This window comes from Neophocaena asiaeorientalis, unplaced genomic scaffold (genome assembly GCF_003031525.2).
Source record: "Neophocaena asiaeorientalis asiaeorientalis breed wild unplaced genomic scaffold, Neophocaena_asiaeorientalis_V1.1 scaffold177, whole genome shotgun sequence".
In the NCBI taxonomy this organism is placed as follows: Eukaryota; Metazoa; Chordata; class Mammalia; order Artiodactyla; family Phocoenidae; genus Neophocaena; species Neophocaena asiaeorientalis.
Window position 1 is genome coordinate 57,376 of NW_020172779.1, and position 24,237 is coordinate 81,612.

Here is a 24,237-nt window from a genome sequence, read left to right on the forward strand (position 1 = left end):
ACTTTCACCAATTCAAAGAAAATTGTTTTCCACCAATTATTGACTTGAATGACTTATTTTCCTATTAGTAGAATCCTGTATGGTGTGTCTTTTTTAGTTCTTCCTCTTCTGAATGTTCCCTGGTGATTCTATGATGAGAGAATTATTTTTTCCCTCACTGATTTTAGAGAATGGCTTTTGCTAAAAATTGGCCTTGTATCTGATAGAACCATGGAAACCACAAAACTTTCTAAGAAACAAGTTAAATGAGCTCCTCTGCCTTAGCAGTTTGAATTTCAATACGATACAATCCTATCTCAACAATTCTATAAATTGTATAACTCTTCAGTAGCCCCTCACATAGTAGGGAACTGTTTTGATACCAGTGGAGTTCGTAGGTTAATTTTTAGTGACAATCTCATAAATTTATACCAAATATATTTTGAACAGTATTAGTGTTGAAATGATGGCACTCAAAGAACACTTTTTAAAAATATTAGATTTGCCATATTATGCTTATGATTGTTTCTGAACAGCATTTGGCCTAGGAACCAAGTATATTCCTGCTATAAAATTTTTCAAGCTGGTTTATTTTCTACTACTATACTTCTTTTACTATATTTGGCATATATATTTGGTTTCTCCTTTCAATGTTCTTGAAATTTTAAAATAAATGATATCCTCTTGCATCTACAGTGTTTCATTTAGAAGGCTGTAATTACATAAACACAATAGTCAGAGGATGTTCTATTTAGCAGAAAATAATTGCTTTATCTTTAACATACCATGGATGCAGAATGGAGGTATAGAAAGAACATTTATACAGAAAAGAAAATGTGAAATGTTCCTTCAAATTAGGATGTTGTGATAGCTTCATTTTCAACATGAAGATATTTTATACCTAAAAGCTGAGAAAACATGTTTAGAAGTGAAGACGCTTAAAATAATACCTCATATGTTGCCATAAAAAGGAATGATATTTTTATGGACTTAATAAAATCTCATGGACTTAATAAAATCTCAACTTTCAAAAGACTTGTAAAATTTATTCTTAAGCAGGGTCTGTCCTGCAGTTAAACCAAGTATTTAAAAGGATTTTGATAACTTTTTCCTTTGGCTTACACTATAATCAGTTCAACTGAATCATTGTCTTTGTGCCATAGAAAAATGAGAAACTTTGATTCTGTGCATAGCAGAACAAACATAAATAAAGTGATACCCTCTTTTTTAAAAAAAATAATTTTTATTGGCGGATAGCTGATTTACAATGTTACGTTAGTTTCTGGGGTACAGCAAAGTGAATCAGTTATACGTATATATATCCATTCTTTTTTAGATTCTATTCCCATATAGGTCATTATAGAGTATGGTGTAGAGTTGCCTGTGCTATACAGTGGGTTCTTATTAGTTATCTATCTTAATCCTATATTATAAATTTTTACTTTTTAAAATTGGGTCAAACGTATCTTTATACTCACATGATATCCATAAGTATCAGATAACAATAGCTAACCAAGCAAACACAGCAAAATATCTCATTTAGTCTTTCCAGCTACCTGACCAAGTGTTTACAGCTGCCCATTACTTACCCACTTACTTGGTTTGAGCAGATTTTAGTCAAGCTTCTCATCTCCCCACTGAGCCTGAAACTTTGGCTTGCCGCTAAGCTTCAATAAGCACTAAGGTATATAGCATGCCCTCTTAACAACTCATTCCAAGAACTAGCTGACCAAAGAGAGAAACATCTGCTAATATACCCAGTCATATTTTCTGTTCATCCCCACTATTTACTACCTCCCTAACAAAATTCTGCTGGTCCTACTTACCTCTCACAATAATTAATACATAAATAAGATTTTTTCTTCTGTTTAATTTTGAGATGCTTGCAGGTCTTGTGGTGAGAGATCTCTTCCTATTACAAAAGTTTTTTTCCAAAAGACTCTCCTTACCTAAGTCCAGGTTTGTTTTTATTTGGTATACACAGTGCTGTTGTTATTATCCTTATTTATATCATCTAGGAAACAGCATATAAAAGAAATATAGTTATTTAGCAAAGATTACATATATAATGTTGATACTAGAATTTTAACATTAAGTCTTATTGCACAGTTTCATTTTATACTGCCTCAAATGTGATGATATTTATTAGAAGGATTTGTACATTTTAAAACACTAGGCGGAATTTTCAGTTTCTGATCTGTTCACCATACTGCCTGCATTGTTGGAATGGATCTTGCCAAGCCACTGCTAAGTAGAATTATTAAGCACATATACTCTTTTGGCACTTGGCCACATGTTTTGTCCCCATGATCAAGCGATAGAGACTGCATGCCGCCAGCACATGGTACAGCAATACTGTTTCCTGGCTGCCTGACAGACCCCTCTGTGATACCTCATCCTCGGTTGGTAGGGTGGTTTGGATCTAGCCCTTCATCTGGATACTCCTGCCATCTCATCCCTCGGAGTCCTGAAGCGTGATCTAATAATCACATGGCAGGAACTGACTAAAATTTAACAGGAGACAATGAGAGCTATAATTCTTAAATCCAAATGAGTGATCCTATGAATTCCATCCTTACTGGATGGAATTTCAGGAATTTGAACAAGTGAGATTTCTTAGAAATGGGGTCTTCAATTTGTTCTGTTCAAATCATACCACAGAGAAAAAAATATCAAATTATCCTTGGTCTTTGTTGAGGCATGTATCCCCAAATCCGTTCACTTTGCACTTTCGTTGTAGGATACATAAATTAGCGCTGCTCCAATTTTTACCTGTATATAGAACCAACAACGGTGAATTTCTTCACTTGCCACTTCCTTGTATAATTTTAGGATAACTAATAAACACCATTCCAGTTTATGATCGTTGTTTAATGCATTTACATAAAAAACACATAGAATAAGTCATAAAAAGTTTTTGTGGAACAGCTCAAAATGTGGTAGGTGATGAAATTGTTTATCAGGCCCATAGCATGTGTTTCCCTATAGTGTTATTTCCATGATGTAACCCATATAATTTGTGGGCCTAGCTTCTTTTAGAATAAATGGGAGGTTTGGGCACAAAAGCAGGTACTCTGTCAGTATTCTGACAACAAAATAAAAAAATTCTGGTATCCTAAGTTTAAGATGTTAACTACAATTATTGTGCCTTGCTACAAATAATAAGAGAGGTTCATATCTACATTTTATCTGGGATAGACAAGCAATCATTGATGCATGGCTATGTATAAAGATTAGCAACAGGAAATTACTTCTTCAGGTTATACAGAAAAGAATGTCAAGCATAGGTTTATACTCAAACTGCAGTCTAAAAGTTGAATCATGTGCTCAGGATCATGCCATTGTGTTGTGCTTTTTTCTTTTGAAATATTTTATTGTTGTCCTCCAGAATTTGTGCATGGCCAATAAACTATGGAATTATAAAGTATCTTCAGTAAGAGTGATGCCAAAATTAATGTAAAAAAACCAACTTAAATGAAGAGAAATGGAGGAAAAAAGAGGGAAATGAAGCATTTGGTAGTAGGATTCCAGCTAATTAATAACTTTTTAGATGCATTTAATTATCTATTTAAACAGGCATTTAACTTTATTAAATTTAAGATAAATTTAGGATTTAAATTCTATGTTGAAAATTTTTTAAATATCAAATATATAAAAACAATTTATTGTGCCTCAAAGGAAGAACACGCACCTATTACAAATATGTAGATAAAGATATCTATATCTATACCTCTATTTCTATATTTAGGTGTAGTATATATTATTTTATAAGTTAAAAGTAATTTGTGTGTCGTTGAGAATCCAGTTTTGATCATATTATTGTAGGAAATTACTTTTCATATGTAAAAGTTGTGACTTTATGTTGAATATTGAAAAAATAATATATGGTAGTCCCTTGGTATCCGGAGTGGATTGATTCTAGGACCCACTATGGATACCCAAATCCCTGGATTCTCAAGTCCCATAGATAGCCCTACATATCCAAGGTTCCACTTCTGTGGATTCAAACAACCGTGGATCATACAGTACTGTATTTAATGAAAAAAATCTGCATGTAAGTGGACCCAAGCAGTTCAAACATGTGTTGTTCAAGGGTCAACTGTATATGTTTTATAATTTTAATTTTCCTTCCCTATTTTTAGTAACTCTGCCTTCCATAGTTTCCACTTCTCCTTACCCAGCCAATTTGGAAACTATTATTTGACTGTAATTCTAGAATAGAACATATTTATAAAATCATCAAATCCAGCTCTCTAAGCAGAACTAGAATATGATTTTTTACAGTAACCATATAGGTAGTCTATCTTCAAGTTTTCTATGAAACTCCTACTTTGAGTGAGTGATAGTCATTTTAAACATTTTGGAACTAATGCAGGAAGCAGTATGTGATGACTTAGTTGTCCAAGGTCAAATATTTCATCGTATTTATAAAATTAGAAAAATTGGAAAACTCAGCATTAATGAAAAGAGAGGCTTTGTGTTAAGAGATTAAATATCTTTTTAATTTGCTATAGATTAGTCTGTGCTCCCTCCACCCCCGCCAATTCTGAGCCCATTAATTAAAGTGTAAGTAGAGGTGAGAGTGTTGGAATTATATACAATTACTTTTATTCTGACAGATTACATTTGAAGTTGGTGGAGAACACATAGGTAGATCTGCACAGGCAGCAGTTAAAAACATTGGCTTGCAGTTCAGGAGAGAATTTTCTCTTGTAAATGTTAAATTTGGGTATTGGATATTTGGTCCTAAGGCTTTATTAAATTTCACTGCCATTCTATAGTCTAGGGTTAAAACTGCATTGAGGTTTGACAAGAATTCTCTGATTCTAGCGATTTGAAACTCATCAATATACAAATGAAAATATAAATACAGGAGAAATTTTGAAGTCATTAAAATTCTAAAAAGTAGATAATTTGTTAAAATAGTGACTGGGCAGGGAGGGGCTTTATTTAGAATGAATAGCATGAGCTCATAAATGGGTATTGTTGAAAGCTGCCATGTGTGTTGTAGTTTGTTCGGCAGCATTAGGACACTGTCCCAGAGAGCTACTAGAAAAGCCCTTTGGTAGAACCTGATTCCAAGGCAGCCAGTTTGGCCGCAGCGTAGGAGTGTGGGTAAGAATAATAGGAGGAGAAATTGCAGTTATGAGCACAGTGTACAACATCAATAACTGTTAATGGATGAGATTTTCTTGGGAGGTCTGTAGAGTGAAAAAAGGAAAATAAAAGAACAGGAAATGGTAGAGAACAACATTCTGTTAGGAACAGATAGAAGGGGAATAACCGATGAAGGGACATAAGGACATTTGTTAAAGAAATTTGAAAGGAAAACTTGTAAAGTATCTCAGCCAAGGGAGGATGATTTCAAGAAAGCCAAAGTGGTCAGTGATATTGAACACCTCACAGACAACAAGTTTGACAATATTAGATTTAGCCATTTGAAGGCAGTTAATTATTAGTTTCAAGTAATTTCCTCTGCTTATCTGTTCCTTTTTGTACCCCGGTGGGGAAGCAGCAAGCAATATACTTCTTCACAAATTTGAAAGTCATGTTTAGAATGGTCTAACTTAAAATGAATGAGATATGCTATCTTCAAGTTTTATTTTTAGAGTTGTGTGTATAGGGAATGTGTGTGTACCTCTGTATGCGTATTTAGAAACATTTCAAAGAGGTAGAAAGAGACCTGCAGCTCAGGTAAAACCAGAGGCCTTGAAAGGCATTCCATTATTACCTACTATATTTTCACTTTTGTGACATTCTATAAAGAGCAAAATATCATGAAAAATATATGATCAATTTTCTATGGAGAAACAGTACTTAAAACACATCACTGAGACCTGGAAACTTTACCTTTCACATAACATTAAGATAACTCCAGGGAGATTAACTAAATAAATTGTGTAGCTTATTCTCTTAGTATCTAATTGCAGGATGCTGTTAAATAATTTGAAAGTAATAAATCAATCTTTTCACTTTACACAGAGGTTAGAGAAAACACTATACTCGGGTTTTGCCCCTTATACACATAAAGAAACGTCAGGGAATGTATCATTATTTACAGTATCACACAATTGATTAATATACATTGTTGTTGCTTTGTAAAAATACATTGCAAAAAATCTAAAAATTAATTCATTGTTTACTAGTAGAATTTTCTCTCTTGTAATTTGCATAGATGTTCCACAAAGAGGAACAAAATGACAGGATTCGTTGAAGAATATAGATAATGAACTAGGAAAAGAAGTATATCTTGTGAAAAATACCACCAATTTGAAATCTTGGTAACCATTTAGAATCATTTTTCTTATCACTATTATCTGAGAATATCTGGAACAGTAGGTAATAATTCGAGGGAGGTCTTCTCTGTTTCTCCAGTTTTTCAAGGACATTATGATGTTAGAACTTCAATTCTTTAGTTCAAAAGAATTTTATTTGACTTTCCAGGAAGCTCTTGAATGGCAGGCTTATAAGGATTAAGACACAGAGTTGAATAGCTGAAGTCAAAATAACGACTTTGATATTTCTCTGTGCCTCTTCCATCAAAGCAAAGGCAGAGCTCCTCAACTGAAGGAGAATGAAGGTCAACAGACAGGAGGTGTTTGGCGGCTTTAATTTAACTAGTATGCAAATGATTTAAAACATTCTTTTTATAGTACTTGGGTCAATTACTAAATCTGACATGAAAGGTCTGCCTTTCAAGGAAACCAAGCTTTGGGTCCGTATGCAGCCTTATGGAACCAAAAGAGTAGCCAGCACTCAGCATGGGGCCGGATGTTACATAAGTAAGAAAACAGAATTACTCTCCAGCCCTATGGATTTATGGTCTGTGAGGAAATGATTTTCAATGTGGAAATTTTCAAAGTTAAAGTACTGCCACTGCAAGGAATAGTGAAAATGGAGGAAAAAATTCTCTAAGAGTGTTATTTTTGAGGATAGAAAAGTATATTTTGTAATTATAGATGATTTTGTGTTCATACAGAGAACAGACTATTTTGAGGTCTCAAAAGAATTTAGAGATTGTCTGTTTGCAGGAAAGCAAATCATTGGCTCTTTATTTTATGAAATACAGTAATTCGATTACTACCCAAGAAGCCAGGTGCTTTAGAGAGTCAGTAATATGTAAAATGAATGCAGAGTTTGTAGTCATATAAACAACTTGGCAAATATAGCTTTGCCACTGGGGAAGAATTCTGGGGCAAGTGACTTCACTTTTCCAAATCTTAGGTTCCTTATTTTTATGGTGGTTTAGTGATACTTAGTTCATTGGATTGCTGTCATGATTTATTGACATAATATGTAAGTATCCTGGTACTTTGTAGACATTCAATAATATTTGTTTTCTTTCCTTTTAAAAGAAGTACCTCAGTACGTTGAATTGTATGTATACTTTCCAATCAGAAAATTCTGCTGGATACTGCCATTTTAAACTGTCTTTTCTCTATCTAAAAAATAGGTGGTAAGAGTATCTGACTGACAGATCATGCTAAGAGTTATGATGGTTAAATATGATAATGAATTTTAAAGTTTTTCAAAACCTATGTAGGATAAAAGCAATGTGAATTATTTTATTGAAAATAATGGCATATTTCAGATATAAAAATATGTAAGGCATACCAATTTATAAAATGTAAAGTACCTATGTGCCAATAATTCACCTTCAGAAATTAAAAATAATACTGTAATGAGAACCAACCACATGGGTATCTTTCCTGTCCCCACACCAATTACTCACAACCCCCCTCACCCCTACACAAATAACTGCTGGCCTAATTTGATATTCATTGTTATCATGAAATTCTCTATACTGTAGTACATATGCATTTTCCCATAAATGTTATCTCACATGTTTTTAATTTTTGTTAAGTGGAACATATTATATTACATGTATTCTTCTATAACGTGATATGTTATATGATGTATTGTGAGCCCCATCCTGTTGATTTGCAGAATTCAAATTCATTTATTTTCAAAGCTTATTATTCCTTTTTGTACATAAGCTGACCTTTATTTTTGCTAAGATTGATGGTCATTTAGTTTATTTTAATTTTTTTATTATTATAAACAATGCTGCTATATGTTTTTATGCATATCCAAGTGTACCTGTCAAAGAGGTTCTCTGGAAGATATATCTGGGAATAGATTGCTGGATAATAAATGCCCACATTTTCTACTTTTCTAGACCACACCAAAATGCTCTCTAATTTGTGTTAATTTGAATTTTTAGTCTTCTGCCTTGCAAATAATTAGTTCACATATCTGGCTTTTCCACTTTATAATTTTGTTCTTTATTGTTTATGCTTTATATATCTTAAGATATCTATTCATTCCCCAGGACATAAAACTATTCTTTCTATACTTCTAAAATTTTAAGGTTTGCTTTTCATACTTAAGTTGTTAATCTAGAATATTTATAGGTGTGATGTAAGAGAGGAATGCAGTACTTTTTTTGTCTTTTTTATTCAGATTACTGATTACTTCAAAACCATTTACCGAATAAATCATTATTTTTCCACTGATCTTGCTTGCCACCTCAAACACCAAGTTTCCATATATGCACAGGTTTGCTTAGTGATCTTTATTTTGTTCCAGTAAAATCTTTTTATTTTCTGACACAAATTTCAGTTTAACTTCAATAGGTCTGTAATATGATACCTGGTAGAACAAAATCCTCTGTCTTGTCTTTGTTGGTTTCCTATTGCTGTGTTTAAAAATATCCTCAAATTTAACAGTTTAAGCACCCATATATTATCTCCAGAGTTTGATAGATTAGAAGTCTGGGCATTTTTGGATTGGGTTTTTTTTTTTCTTATTAAGCTGCATGAGCTGCTTATAAATTTTGGAGATTAATCCTTTGTCAGTTGCTTTATTTGCAAATATTTTCTCCCATTCTGAGGGTTGTCTTTTGGTCTTGTTTTTGGTTTCCTTTGCTGTGCAAAAGCTTTGAAGTTTCATTAGGTCCCATTTGTTTATTTTTTATTTCCATTTCTCTAGGAGGTGGGTCAAAAACACTCCATTGTATAGCAATTTTACTCCAATAAAACAAAAAAAAAACTTGGAAAAAAAAAAAGGTAGGGTATGGCATTAATTGATTCTCTTTTCAAGGTCTTTCAAGCTAAAATCCAGATGTAGGCTGGGCTGCCTTCCCATCTGGAGCTTGATTCCTCCTCCATACTCATGGTGTTGTCAGGAATTAATTCCTTGAATTTGTAGGACTCAGGTCCCTGATCCCTTGCTGGCTGTCACATGCCGTTCATTCTCAACTCTTGGAGGGCAGCTGCTTTTCTGTCATGTCTCTCTCCATCTTCAAAAACAGCAATGTATCTCTCTTGCATTAAATCCCTCTCATGCTTTAAATCTCTCCTTCAGGAGCTTTACCGTCCATTTTAAGGACTGGCTTGATTACGTTAAGCCCACTTCAGATAATTTCCCTTTCTCTGAGGCAACTGGGCCATATAACATTATAACATAGCCTAAATACAGGAATGACTAGATAATCACAATCACAAATTGCATGGAATATACCTAGGACATGTACATCAGCATGAGGAGTCTTCAAGGACCATCTTAGGATTCTGCCTACCACCTTTTCCTAATTCAAGTGTCCCTTGAGTGTCATCCATGTTTTTCATAGAAATTTCAGAATCATCTTATAAAATTTAACAATGATTATTTTCATTGGATTTATATTTAATATATCAATATAGGACAAATCAACCTTTTATGATATATCACCCCACTTCTAAATGTGACATATGACTTCATGCATTTTAGTATTCATTCATATATTTAATTAGTTATATTATTTTCTCTCTCCTGGTCTTGAACATTTTTTGTTATACTTATTTCTGAGTAATTTATTTCTCTTTTTTATTGAAATTGTGAATGACATTTTATAAAATCACATTTAAAATCATTTTAGTTGGGTTTGAGAATTCAACTACATTATTATGAATTTTATTGAAGTGCAAAATATATGTGTGTATACACACACACACACACACACACACACATATATATATACATGCAAAATAAAAAGCATACAGCCCAACAATTTTCAAATAGTGAAGCACTTCTGAAATCAGTGCCAAATCAAGACGTGTAAACAGTAATGGTATCCAGAAAACACCACTAGTTATTATCCCTACCATCTGGCTCCCCACTCCCTATTTAGACACTACCCTGATATTTTTCTTCTTTTTTTATAATTGAGGTGAAATTCACATAACATACAATTAAGCAATTAACTCTTTAAAAATATACAAGTAAGTGGAATTTAGTGCATTCAAAATGTTGTGCAAATACTACCTCTCTCTAGTTTAAAATTTTTTCATCATCCCAGAAGAACACCCGGTACTCTTTAAGTAATTTTGTTTTCAGTAATGTTTTGTAGTTTTCCATGTACCAGTCTTTCACCTCCATGGTTAAATTTATTCCAAAATATTTTTTTTGGATGCTACTATATTTAGAATTCTTTTATTACTTTCCTTTTTGGATTTTCCCTGCAGCTGTATAACAACACAACTAATTTTGGTATGTTGATCTTGTACCAAATGATATCATTTGCAAATAAGAGATAATTTCCTCCTTCGTTTCAATTTGAATGCATTTTATGTCTTTTTCTTTTCCAGTCACTCTGGCTAGGGCTTCCAAAACGGTAGTGGTGAAAAATGGTCATCATCCATGCATTATTTCTGATCTTGGGGGAAAAGCTTTCTGCCTTTCATGACTAAGTATGATGTTAGCTTTAATTAATGCTGCTCTGGAAGTTCTATGCCTAGTTTATTTATTCTCATGATGCTATAGCATGTCTTTTAAAGAAAATAATTTCTTAATGTTAAGTGTAGTCCACTTTTCAATGTTTTTCTTTCCCTTTGTTGACATTAATTTCTGTGCCCTAAAATGTAAACCTTTGCATACAATAGGGTTGTGAAGATTGTATCCTGTTTTCTCCTAAAAAATTATATTGCGTTACTTTTCACATTTCAACCCACAATCACATAGAATAAATATATTTTATATATAAATATATAAAAAATGAATATATTTGATATATTAATAAATATATATAGGCATTATATATATATAAATATATATATATGTAATGGCATTAGATTAAGGTTCTTATTTTTCCATATGTTATCCAATTGACCCAAAGTGATTATTGAAATACCCATCTTTTTTTTTTATTTTTTACTGCACTGCAGTTTTACTTTATAAATAAGAAGACTTTATATGTGTGTGTCTGTCTATGAAATTATTCTATTCAACTTAACTTTTCTTGTTTCTCTGTACCAATGTGACACTGTCTTACTAGAATATCAAAATATGACATGCTATTTGAAATTAATCTTCCTATTTTTATTCTTTTTCAAAATATCCTTGGCTCTTACCTGCCTTCTGAATTTTCGATGACTTTTAAAATCAACTTGTCTGTTTCACACACATAGAATAAAATTGCTGGGATTTTTATCTGAATTTAAGTGAATCATTAATTCGTGATAAATTTAATTTACTCCTTATCAGTGTTTGCCTTATTGTTGTCATGTATTTCAATTATGTATCCATCTTAAACCCCAAAGACTTTACTGTAATTATTTTGATCAGTCATTACCCAGTCAATAGTCATTTATGACTTATCCTTTTCTAAGATTCATTGTTAAATTTCCTTCCTCTAGAGTCAGTTTCACTGCTTGTAACAGTCATTTAAGTATTGCTTTTACTACATAATTATCAGTTGAATTGAAAAGTTTCTGTGTGTCTGAAAACACCTTTAGTTTATTCACTTTTGAACAAGATTTTTACTGGACATAAAATTTGGAATAGACAGTGCATTCCTTTCATAATTTTTAAGTTGTTATTCCCTTATATTCTGACTTCCTTTATTTCTGTTGAGAAGTAAATTGTTGTCTTGTTCCTTTCAAGAGATTATGTCTTATGTTTTTCCTCCAATCTAGTTTATAATTTTTTTCTTGATCTTTGGTTTTCATTGGTTTTCATAAGTCTTATAATAATATTCCTCATGTGGTTTTCATTGCATGAATCTTGCTTAGGTTTCAACAGAGCTTCTTGAATGTGTGGGATTATCTTTCATCAGGGTTGCGTAACCTCAACCAGCATCTCTTCAAGTATTGTTTCTGTCTCATTCTTTCTCTCTTCCTCTTGGATGCCAATTGTATGTATGTCAGTCCTATGCAATAACATATGGGTTAAACCTGTTTACTGACTCCTATATTGGTCCAACTTTCTTTTATTCCATTTGTTATTTTCTGTCTCTGTATTCCAGTTTTCATGCCTTCTCTTGGAAACATCTTCCAGTACATTGATACTATTTTCTGGCATATCTGCTCTGCTGTAAAACCTATGACGTGAGGTTTGATAGGTTATACTTTTCACTAATACTTACCACAGTTCGGTTCTTAATACAATTTTTAATGTAAATTCAATTCACTGTGGAAAAATCTCCAACTTTTCAGCTGTTTTTGAACTTTTTTCTTTCTGTATTTTAGAACATACTTATCATAGTCAAAGTCCTAATCATCTAATTTAAATATTTGAAGCACTTATATGCCTGTTTCCATTGTCATTTTTTTTCTTGATGTTCAGCAGTATAATCTTGCTTTTTAGCCTACCTAATAATTTGTATTTAATGACTTACATTGTGTATACAACATATAGGAGCCTCAGATGAGGTTATCTTCCTCTAAAGAGGGTTCACACTTTACTAGGCATAAATAGAGCTGACTGACAGATTTATTCTTGTCAAGAACTCTTATTTGAGGATACATTGTATCTCCCAGTAAGAGTCAGTTCACGTCTAGTTCATTGGTGTCTCTCCAGTGTTTTCATATATTGAACCTATTATATTCTGCAAGTGTCTCTCCCCTCAGGACCATACTGACATCTGGCTATGCCAGAGGCTGTGACACTTTGCACCAGATTCTCAGCCTCCTGCTGGCATTTCTGACTCTTTTTCAACAACTGCCTATTTTACTATTTCCTGTAATGCTGGGTTTGGCAAAATCCTCCCTACAGGCCAAATGCACCATCCTTCCTCACTTTCACAAAAGTTTTTGGTGGCTTAAAGGTTAGAATTTTTCTTATATATTATAATGTTGAAAAAAATCAAAGTGAGAAAATGTCTTAGGATATATGAAAATTAAAAGTTCAGAATCCATAAATATAATTTTATTGGAACTCAGACACATTTATTCATTTAAATCTTGCCTAAGGCTTCTTTCTCACTCTACCATCAAAATTGAGTAGTTGAGACAGAGACCATATATGGTGTTTTCTTTGCACTGCTGCTCATGGCATTACAAGTTGTAGTGAGGATGTTATGACATCACAGCATTGTGAGTGCCATCTATGTTGCCTGACTGTGTGAAAAGACATTTTCAAAGCTGAAATATGTAAAATCTCTTTACAGATCAGCATTAACAGGTGAACATCTGCAATCAGTTTTGAAGATAAGGAAAACAGACTTTGAACCCCAGTTGGAAAAATGTCTTCCCCTTAAAAAAGAGTTTCCTTCTGGTTTTTAATATATTTGTACTTTTAAAAACCTCTTATTATTACTATTATTATAGTTTAAATTTCATCAATACAATTTTTCGTTATTATTTCTCATGTTATATAAGTCTCCATATAATATCCTCTGGTTTGCTCATTGGACTACAAAGACTAAAATAATTATTATCTGACTCTTTACAGAAAAATTTGTCAAACCCTGCTCTAACAGGTCCTAAATACTGATTATGGTTTTTCAGGGATGCTAACAATTTCTGCACTGCTTTTCAAAATCTTTCCATGTAGGACTTCAGACTTCTCATTACAGACCCATTTATTCAGAAAATTTCTTGAAGCTCTGAGGGCAAAAATGGAAACAACATACCTGAAACAGGTGTCTGCTTCTGTGAGAACAAATTGATTCTAGGAGGGAAGGGTTCCCATGTAACGTAGGACTTCAGACTTCTTCTCATTACAGACCCATTTATTCAGAAAATTTCTTGAAGCTCTGAGGGCAAAAATGGAAACAACATACCTGAAACAGGTGTCTGCTTCTGTGAGAACAAATTGATTCTAGGAGGGAAGGGTTCCCATGTAGTAAACTTTCCACCAAGCGGTCAAAGCATAGTTCAGAATTGCTGGGAGGTTGTACATAAGTGTGCTTTATGCTGCTGGGCCCAGGAATAGTCTCCATCTCTATCACCTTGGCAATTCCTTTCTGACTCATCTTATCAGTTCTGTGATGGTCAATAAAAATGGCTGGCTGAGGGCAAATGGTCAGAGCATTGTTTTCTACTCAGTTGTTTACTTCATCTTCTATGAGATATTGTTTCTGGTGAGAATTAATATATGGTACAAAATCTTTATACTTTGTCCCTACAATCAAATGTTTGTGCACATGCCTTACCCCAGACCTCCAAGCCTCTGAGAAGCCAGCGAGGCTGTTTATCACTGACCATACCCATATATTTTTTTTACTTTTGGCTATGTCTCCTTCTATTCAAAATAATTTAGGGATCTGACTGCATTTCACAACCTCCTCCACAGTAACACTTGTATGAGCCATTTTCATTTCTTTCCTGTATTACCGCACTGGTCATATTGATTTTCCATATCCCTATTTCCACTCTGCAATCTCATACTCATTCAGAGTACTATAAAAGTACTAGTTTTAGTTCCAGACTTTTTAGTTAATTTACACCTCCTACTGCAAAGTAATGTAAAGTGGTGTCCTTGGAATTCTGCCAAAACAGAGTTTAGTGGGGAAAAACTCTTGGGTAATATTCTACACTAAAATTAGATAACCTTCAAAATATCTGAGTTAACATTTGCGTTAATAATATATAAATATATATTATATTTAAATATTTAATTGATCTGGAATTTATTTTGCTTTAAGTTATACATATGGATATAACAATGCTTCTAATTATTAGCTCTTAGTCATAATACCATTTACTTAATTATTAATAACTTTATCAATGGTCGTTTCAGTGTTGAGATCTTACTATAATATTTTGAAGTGTGTTATACAATTGATCACCCATTTTACTAAGAATATGAATTACATAATTATGTCCTATAATAATTAGGTAACTGAATTATCTTAATATCCTCTATTTGATCATAGTTAATTGTTCTATTCTCCTATCATTTTATGTCCAATTGTTAATATTTTTTTTTTTTACTGAATTGAACTATAACCTTTGTCATGTTATATACCCTTACAAAAACCATTACTTCTTTCTGGTTTTTTGACTCACTCCATTACTCTAATTGCTAATATCTATACCAACGTCACTTGTGACTTGATTGCAGTGAATTTATATGTATTCAAGTATCTGGTAATTCAAGTCTGTACTTGCTTCTTGTATTTTTAATATTTTAAAAAGCTATTATAAAATCATTATATCCAAATAACCTTGCAAAGTCTTTGAGAACTGAACTGTCATTGGAACTATAGCCCACAAAATGTCAGTGTAACTTAATGCCTGAATATAGCCAGGTTAATTTTCTGATAAATATAAAAAAATCAAGATTCTCTACAGATTTTATTTTTTAATTTTATTGAGGTATAATTGATTTACAATGTGTTAATTTCTGCTGTACAGCAGTGACTCAGTTTATATATATATATATACACACACACACATATTATGTGTATATATATATATATATATATGAAATACCCTTTTTTGTATCTCTTCCATTATGGTTTATCACAGGATATTCCACAGACTTTAAATGTCAACATTCTCAAGTCTCATAATATAATACTGAAAACTTCCAAAACACAATTCAAAACATTCAGCATATGTAGATATCCAGGAAAATCTTGATTCACATAAGAGTATACAATCAACAGATGCCCACAATGAGATGGCACACAGATATTACCTGACAAAGACTTTAACTATTCCAATGAACAATTATGAAAACTCTTTAAACAGAAAAATAGAGAGTATCTACAAAGGAACAGAAGATGTAAAAAAGAACCAGATGGAAATTTATAATTAAAAATTACAATAACCAAATTCTACTGAAATAGGTGGCTATAGTGATGGTTCTAAGTTTATCCTAGCCATCAGTCAAGAAAAATAAATTAAAGGTATCCAAATTGGAAAGTTAGAGGTAGAACTGTCACTATTTGCAGATGACATGATAGAGAACACTGAAGTCTCCACCAACATCTGCTAGAACTAATAAATGAATTCAGCCAAGTTGCAGGATACAAGATTAATACACAGAAATCTGTTGTGTTTCTCTACACTAATAATAAAATATCAAAAGGGAAAATTAAAAAGAAAAAAAGCAATCCTGTTTAAAATTGCATCTAAAGAAATTAAATACCTAAGAATAAAACTTAACCAAGGAGGTGAAAACCTGTACTCTGAAAACTATAAACATTGATAAAGGAAACTGAAGATGATACAAAGAAATGGAAAGATATCCATTCTCTTGGATTGAAAGAATTAATATTGTTAAAATGGGCATACTACTCATTTCAGCAATCTATAGATTTAATGCAATCCCTATCAAAATACCCAGGACATTTTTCACAGAATTAGGACAATAATCCTAAAATCCATATGAAACCACAAAAGACCCAAAATTGACAATCTTGAGGAAAAAAAACCAAAGCTGGAGGTATAACCCTCCCAGTATTCAGACTCTATTACAAAACTACAGTAATCAAAATAGCATGGTATCAGCACAAAAACAGACACATAGATCATTGGAACAGAATAGAGGGCCCAGAAATAAATCCACACACCTATGGTCAATTAATTTATGACAAAGGAGGCAGGAGTATACAACGGAATAATGGCAGTCTTCAATAAGTGGTGATGGGAAAACTGGACAGCCACAGGCAAAACAATGAGATTAGAACAGCACCTCACACCATATAAACTCAAAATGGTTTAGAGACCTAAATGTCAGAACAGAAACCATAAAACTCCTAGAGGAGAACATAGACAAGACACTCTTTGATGTAAATTGTAGCCATATTTGATTGGATCAGTCCACTAAGGCAAAAGAAACAAGAGCCAATAAACAAATAGGACCTAATTAAACATAAACATTTTTGCACAGCAAAGAAAACCATTGACAAAGTGAAAAGACAACATATGCAATGGGAGAAAATATTTGCAAACAATACAACCAACAAGGGGTTAATATCCAAAATGTGCAAACAGCTCATGCAATTCGATATCAAATAAGCAAACAACTCAATACAGAAAAAAAAAAGAAATGGGCAGAAGACCTGATAGACGTTTTTCCATGAAGACAGACAGATGGCCAATAGGAACATGTAAAGATGCCCAACGTCACTAATTATTAGATAAATGCAAATCAAAACCACACCAGTCAGAATGGCTATCATCAAAAAAGTCTACAGATAATAAATCCTGGAAAGGGTGTGGAGAAAATAGAACCCTCCTACACTGTATGGGAATGTAAATTGGTGCAGCCACTATGGAAAACAGTATCGTGTTTCCTTAAAAAACTAAACATAGAACTACCATACAATCCAGCAATCCTATTCCTGGGTATATATTCAGAAAAAAACAAAAATTGTAATTTGAAAAGATGCCTGCATCCCAATGTTCATTGCGACACTGTTTACGTAGCCAAGACATGGAAACAACACAAGTGTCCATCAGTAAACAATTGGCTTAAGAAGATGTGGTATATATACACAATGGAATATTACCCAGCCATAAAAGGAATGAAATGTTGCTGTTGCAGCAACATGGATGGACCTAGAGAATATTATACGTAGTGAAGTAAGTCAGACAGAAAAAGACAAATACTATATCACTTTATGTGGAATCTAAAAAATAATACAAATCTATGTACAAAACAGAAACAGACTCAGATATAGAAACCAAATTTATGGTTACCAAAGGGGAGAGGGAGGGGAAGACATATTAGGAGTATGGGATTAACAGATACAAACTATATAAAATAGATAAGAAACAAGGATTGACTATTAAGCATAGGGAAATATATTCAATAGCTTCTAATAATCTATAATAGAATATAATCAGAAAAAGATAACTGAATCACTGTGCTGTACACCTAAAACTAATGCAGTATTGTAAATCAACTATACTTCAATTAAAAAAAAAATCAAATGAGACCAAGATATTGAAGTTAGATTGAGAAGTATTTTTTTTTCTCACCATAAAACATGAATGCTCTGAATTAACATGTAATAACTTCTCCAGTTTCTTGTTCTAAGTATAAATTCCTATCCATACAGAAGATATTCTGATTTGGGGATCTAGAGTTGGCCATAAAAATTTGCTATTTAACAACCACGTAGGATGTTTCTGTTGTAGGTTTCTAAGGACAACACTGCCCTAAATAATTCCCCATCTAAAGATCATTCATGTGTAAATTATATTTTATTGATTTATATTTTCCCTACCTAGTAATTACTCAGGTATTTCAACACTTCTTCTTTAGAGAATTGTTTCACTCCACTCCCTATGTGTTTCCACACCTGTATTGTAATTATAAAATTTGGTTATGTGACTTGGACTTTTTTTTTTTTTTTTTGAAAAATTGGTGTTACATTTGGAAAACTGCAATGAGGATTTAAGGATGAAACTGAAGCAAATCACATTTGAGTCTCATAACTCATCTTAGTAAAAGAAATGTCCTCTGTATTCAGTATCTTATCTAATTTATTTTTAGGTACTTCTTTTCAAAGTCTCTAAGCAAATACCTGTTGCATGTTAGACTATGAATTAATGAGGAAAATAATGAATTAGGTTTTGAGATTTTTCTAATAAAAGTATTCAGGTCAGAGTCTAGTTTGTTTAAACATGCCATGCGATTATTATGGATATAAGCTCTATAAGTTTGTGTGCTGGAAAAAAAAGTGGGGAGTCTGTGGAATCATTTATGTGTTTATGTTTGGCCGAATATACAGTTATTCTGCTTCCGAGTGTCTTGGCTATTGAATCATCAGTATAAGAACTAGCAGTATGTACTTAAAATGCATACGGCCAAGTAATAACCATAGCTATACTTATTGTGTTTTTATTCTGTGACACGATTCTGATTCACCATCTTTTTTAATTCTCAAAAATCCTGGAAGAATTTTATAGTGTAGGCAACAGGTGTTCAGGAAAGTTTTGCAATTTTCCTAAGGTCACACAGCTTGTATGAGTTACCATTTAATCATTGATGAGTCTGACTACAAAATTTGTCCTCTTAATGTCGGTGTTATTCTGTTTCATGGATCAGGAGAACAGAATGACTAATCTAAAAAAAGAAAAATATGTTTTTCCAAATTATCATGTCATGTTCATAATTACTGTATGTTCATACGAACAGTATGTTAGCCTAATTTACTGAGATACTTAAACTTTGAGGGAATAATAAACTCCTGTACTCCAAATTCCAAACCCAAGAGCACAAGATAAGTTATCATACAACATGAAATTATATACATGTGTTGAATGAAAAGGCTTTCACTAACTCTTAATGTAGCCTACTTCAGTTTAAATTTTTCCTTATATTTTCAAAATACATTGCTCTGTAATACTCATCTTTTAAGATCCCATCACCCAGCATTATAGACGAGAGTATCCTTTCTTGTTTGTGACAGATTTTCAACAATTGAAAACAGGTCCCATTCTATTCTTTCTAGTCCTCCTCTATCTTCCCTTTCCTTTTACATTAGACCTGACTCTGGTCACCTCACTATTTCCATCTGGTTAGCTTTGGCACACAACTCTAATCCATATCCCTCCAATAATAAGCTATTCAGACACAAATTCAATAATCCAAAAATGTTCTGGCTAGGATTGCAATTATGTATGGGTCCAGGTTTTTTTGTAGGTTAGAGGGGAGCACAAACAATAAGTGCCTGTATCGGGCATAGATGCATGCCTTTTAGTATGGATGTGTTACTTGTGTTTAGATACCATTTTTTCTTTGTTGAGAATCAGGGAGACACACTGGAGTCAAGGAATAAGAAAGAAGAGAACTGATTTTATTTTGTTCTCCAGACTTACTAAACTTTAGGTTTGTATTTTAGAAAAACAGGTGATTTTTAGGGTCGTTCACCACTTGTCCTGCTAATTAACTAGAAGACCATTGAAAGTAAATCAATCAGTTTTTTCGTAAATATGCTATAGCTATTGGAAAGTTTGTATATGCTTTGTAAAAAAAATAACCGTGGTTGTTTGGGTATAAGATGTCCCTAAATTCTAACTACATCTTTGAAATGGAAACAGGTGTTATGATCAGATTTTGATCTGCATTTATATTTAACCTCTGTTCAGGTAATCAAGTGTGTACCCCTGACAACTATTTCTAGAATGCTCGAGTGAAAAATAGAAAATCTCCTGTCATCCGTTCCTTCATTCTCTGTGTCCTATACACACACACACACAACCTAGAGATGAAATGATTTTCAATATTGGTGCATCCTTTTGTTAGAAAACAAAAACATGGGATGGAAAGAATTACTCTCAAACATGTTCCACTGCCATGACTCACTGGTCTAGAATTATTTATTTGGCATAAGGCTTGATGGGTAGGATTATGTTTCAGCTGGCGATTCCTAAAACAGTAAGATTCTATCCATAGTCTCTCAGTGATCCAATATTAAGAGAGTAGAGGATCTCAGGGTAAATTGCTAGTTATGTTACAAATGCATAAATTGGTTACTTTCTGTTTTGCTTTTTTATCCTTCTCATTTTTCCAATAAAATCATCCTCTTTCTTTCACACTTGTTCATTGGTACCCTTGGAAATTTTTAAAAACATTTTAATATGCCCTTGCCTAAATAAGATCTCCTCATTCTCATTTTCCTTGGAAGACAGTAGAACTGAGTGTTAAGTGACTTTGGAGTTGAGCTGCTTGGGGTTGAATCTGAGACCTACCAGTGATCTGCTATTTAACTCTGTATACAGTATATAATCTCCTTAGGTCTCAATTTATTCATGTGTAAAAGAGAAAAACAACATCAACTAGATTGTATGCTTAATAATTAAATATGATATTTCACATGTATAGTATTATCGTAGTACCTGGCACATAAAATTTCCTCAGTTTATAGGCTGATAATTTTTTTTTTTTTTAGTTTGGCTATTTGTCATTTATTTTAATGAAGGGAAAATTAAGTCTTATTTTTAGGGTGATAAATTTTAAATTACAAGTGTACAATTGTTGCTATCTATTTGACTAACAGGGCCTAATAAATCTTCACATTAAAAATATATGTAATTTTAAGTAATAGCATAAATCAGTAGAGAACAAAACTATATTTGCAGTAAGTCACTGGATAATAAGTGCTTCCTATGATAATGTTAATCTCTTTACACTCTGAGGTTTATTAAATATTTTGGAAAAGTATTAAAAGTAGTATATAGTACTTTGCGGCCACCAAAACAATGCATCCAGATATTGTTAGAAGAACTGCTGTCACATTTAATAATATTCTCTATTCAGTCTTACTGTAAGGAGAATAAATTCAGTTTGTATTTCTGATAAAGGATAAACTCTTAAATTCAATTCTCTAAGAAGGACTATCATCTTTCAAATCCTCCTTTCTTTCTGGGAAATTCAGCTAGAAACTCCCTGGTAATTAATTGTAAAAGCCAGAATAACTTTTTGGGGTTTATTTATTTATTTATTTTTTACTTTTTGCTTTTTAATATTTTTAACTTGAAAATGCTTGAGTACAAAAGCATTTAAAACTCCACAGTATTTTAAAAAGTTAGTAATTAACTTGCGTTAATAAAGTCTTCCTCCTATTATTCTTGGTAAGGATCAGCAGACTTTTTCTGCCAAGGGCCAGATAGTAAAACATTTCAGTTTTGTGGGCTGTAAGGTCTCTGTAAATACTATTTAATTCTGCCTTGGTAGTGTGGAAGCAGTCTGCCTTGGTAGTATGTACACATGGAGGATATTCATATGGCTTGTTCCCAGACATATCCTCAGTGCTTAGAACAGTCCATATTGTTGTCCATATTGGCAAATAAAATAATGAATATATAATTACACAATATTTTTCTAATCCAGTGACAGATCTAATATCTACATACCTATGATCAAACAAACATCAGAAAGGCACTTATAAAATAAATTGCAAAGAATTAGAGGTCTGGAAGGGAACATTTTGGTTTAGCACCATCCTTTCAATTTTACCACCAAGAAAACCTAGAGAGACCTGGAGAGATTTGACCAATGTACAAAAAGGTGAGCAGCAGACTATACCAATCTATACATTTTCTACTCCTATACAGTGGCCATCCTAGAATTTGGGATCACTGAAAGTTTTCTTTTTGTCTCCCACTGAATTTCTTTTTTTTAATGACTTAGTTGCCAATGTTTAACATTAGCATATTTCTCGTAAGAGTCTAAATATCAGCTTCTCTTGAAAAATTGGAACATTTTCAGCACAAGATCCATGTTTCCATTTGGCAATAATTTCCACTGCTTAGATGGGACATGTGTTCTCAAATCTGCTTCCCTCTTTTTTTTTTTTAACCATATCTTCTTGGTCCTTTTGGATATCTGATTTGGTAACTTGGAATTCATCTTTTATTTTGATATTTTGTTTTGTGTATGTATTCATAAAATTGTTGATTCTGGTAATTATGGCATAATGGACTGAGGACAAAACAAACTAGCATTATGGAAAGGAAATTTAAATGGCACTATGATTCAAAATCACTGCCCCATGCATTTTACTAATTAAATATTCATACACTTCTACTTAAATGTACTTTTTAGAATTTCTATATCTCCAACTGAAATTCTACCTCAAGAAGTCACTTAAAAATAAAAAAAGTCACTTAGGGAAATAATCCCTCAGTCATTCAGTTTTTATTTTAAATTACCTTAATAAAATCATATTTTTATTACCTGCAAGAGACAGGCTTAATTAATTAAAAGAAATCTTGATTGAGAAATAATAACAACTATTAACAAAATAATTATTATTATTTTGAGATATCATGAAGGAAGCTAAAGCTAGGTTAACTGTGTGGGTGTCGAGTTGATAGTCAAAGAGAAGTCCATGTTTATATACAGAGTTTCAGTATAGTTAAAAGAGGGGTATTAGGAAGTGAGGGAGATATTTATGTTAAATTTAACCTAACTGTGCTGAATTAATCTTGCCTGACACAGGACTGTATTTCGGTTACAAGTGCTATAAGTAGAATTCTAAGAAAAACAAGTCTCATATTTTCATGAGTATCTAAATTTCTTATATAAATCTTATCCACTATTTAATTTTTGGTAATATCGGCAATGTGCACAGGCTGTTTGATTCTTGATTCTAATTTAGACCATTGTATGTATTTGTAGTGAAAATGTGAATTGAAGACAATCCATATCATTAGGTTATTTTCCTCTGTTTTAATGATATACTAAATAAATTTTTCTGGTTCTTTCATTTTTCTTTATTGCCTACACAGCCTCCCACATGGCCAAATTTCTTTCTTGATTGCATGTTGGTGACTGAACATGTAGGTGCTTACTAAAATAAATGTGCTAATGGGACTTATGGGCGCAGCTTTTTTCCAGCTAATTTAACATTTTTCCTTTAATGTCTGCATAATATTCTGAGTTCCTAAATAGTATAGCTGGCATTGATAATTACCAGTTTTGTGGGACTATGTTCCCAGTTCTAATACTTGTGTTATCATCTGTCGTGCAGGATGATTTCTTTCCCCTTTGTGTTAGGATGATTCAGTAATGACATTCTTATTCAAGCCATTGCTGCTTGAAGTCTGAACTATTATTTTTCATATTCTCTCTGTACCTTTCTTTTTTCTGAGAGGAAATCACCTACCTTAGGGCATATCAGACTTCTTTTAGAGGAAACATTTCTTTCAGCTGCAGGTGGCAGACATAGACATCATGATGGCATAATGCATTTCACCTGAAGAGAGATGGCAATTTCCAGTTTTTCTAAAAATTGTTTACATCAACACGACATTATCATTGCAATACTACATTACATTGTTGTTTATGTTATTTCCGAAATCACGGGGACTACATTTTGGAAAATATCAATACATTTCAGTTATGAAAATTGTCCTGTGTTTCGCATATCCCATCTTCAGTGTGAAAATATTCACTCTGGGCTTGCTCCAGCACTGGAGAAAATGTACTGTGTTTTGTCCAGGAAAAGAATGCATTTATGTGAGATGGCTCAAATGATCATTACCTCCAGACTATTGTGCATTATATTTTTCTTGCTGCTCTGTTTTGTCCAAT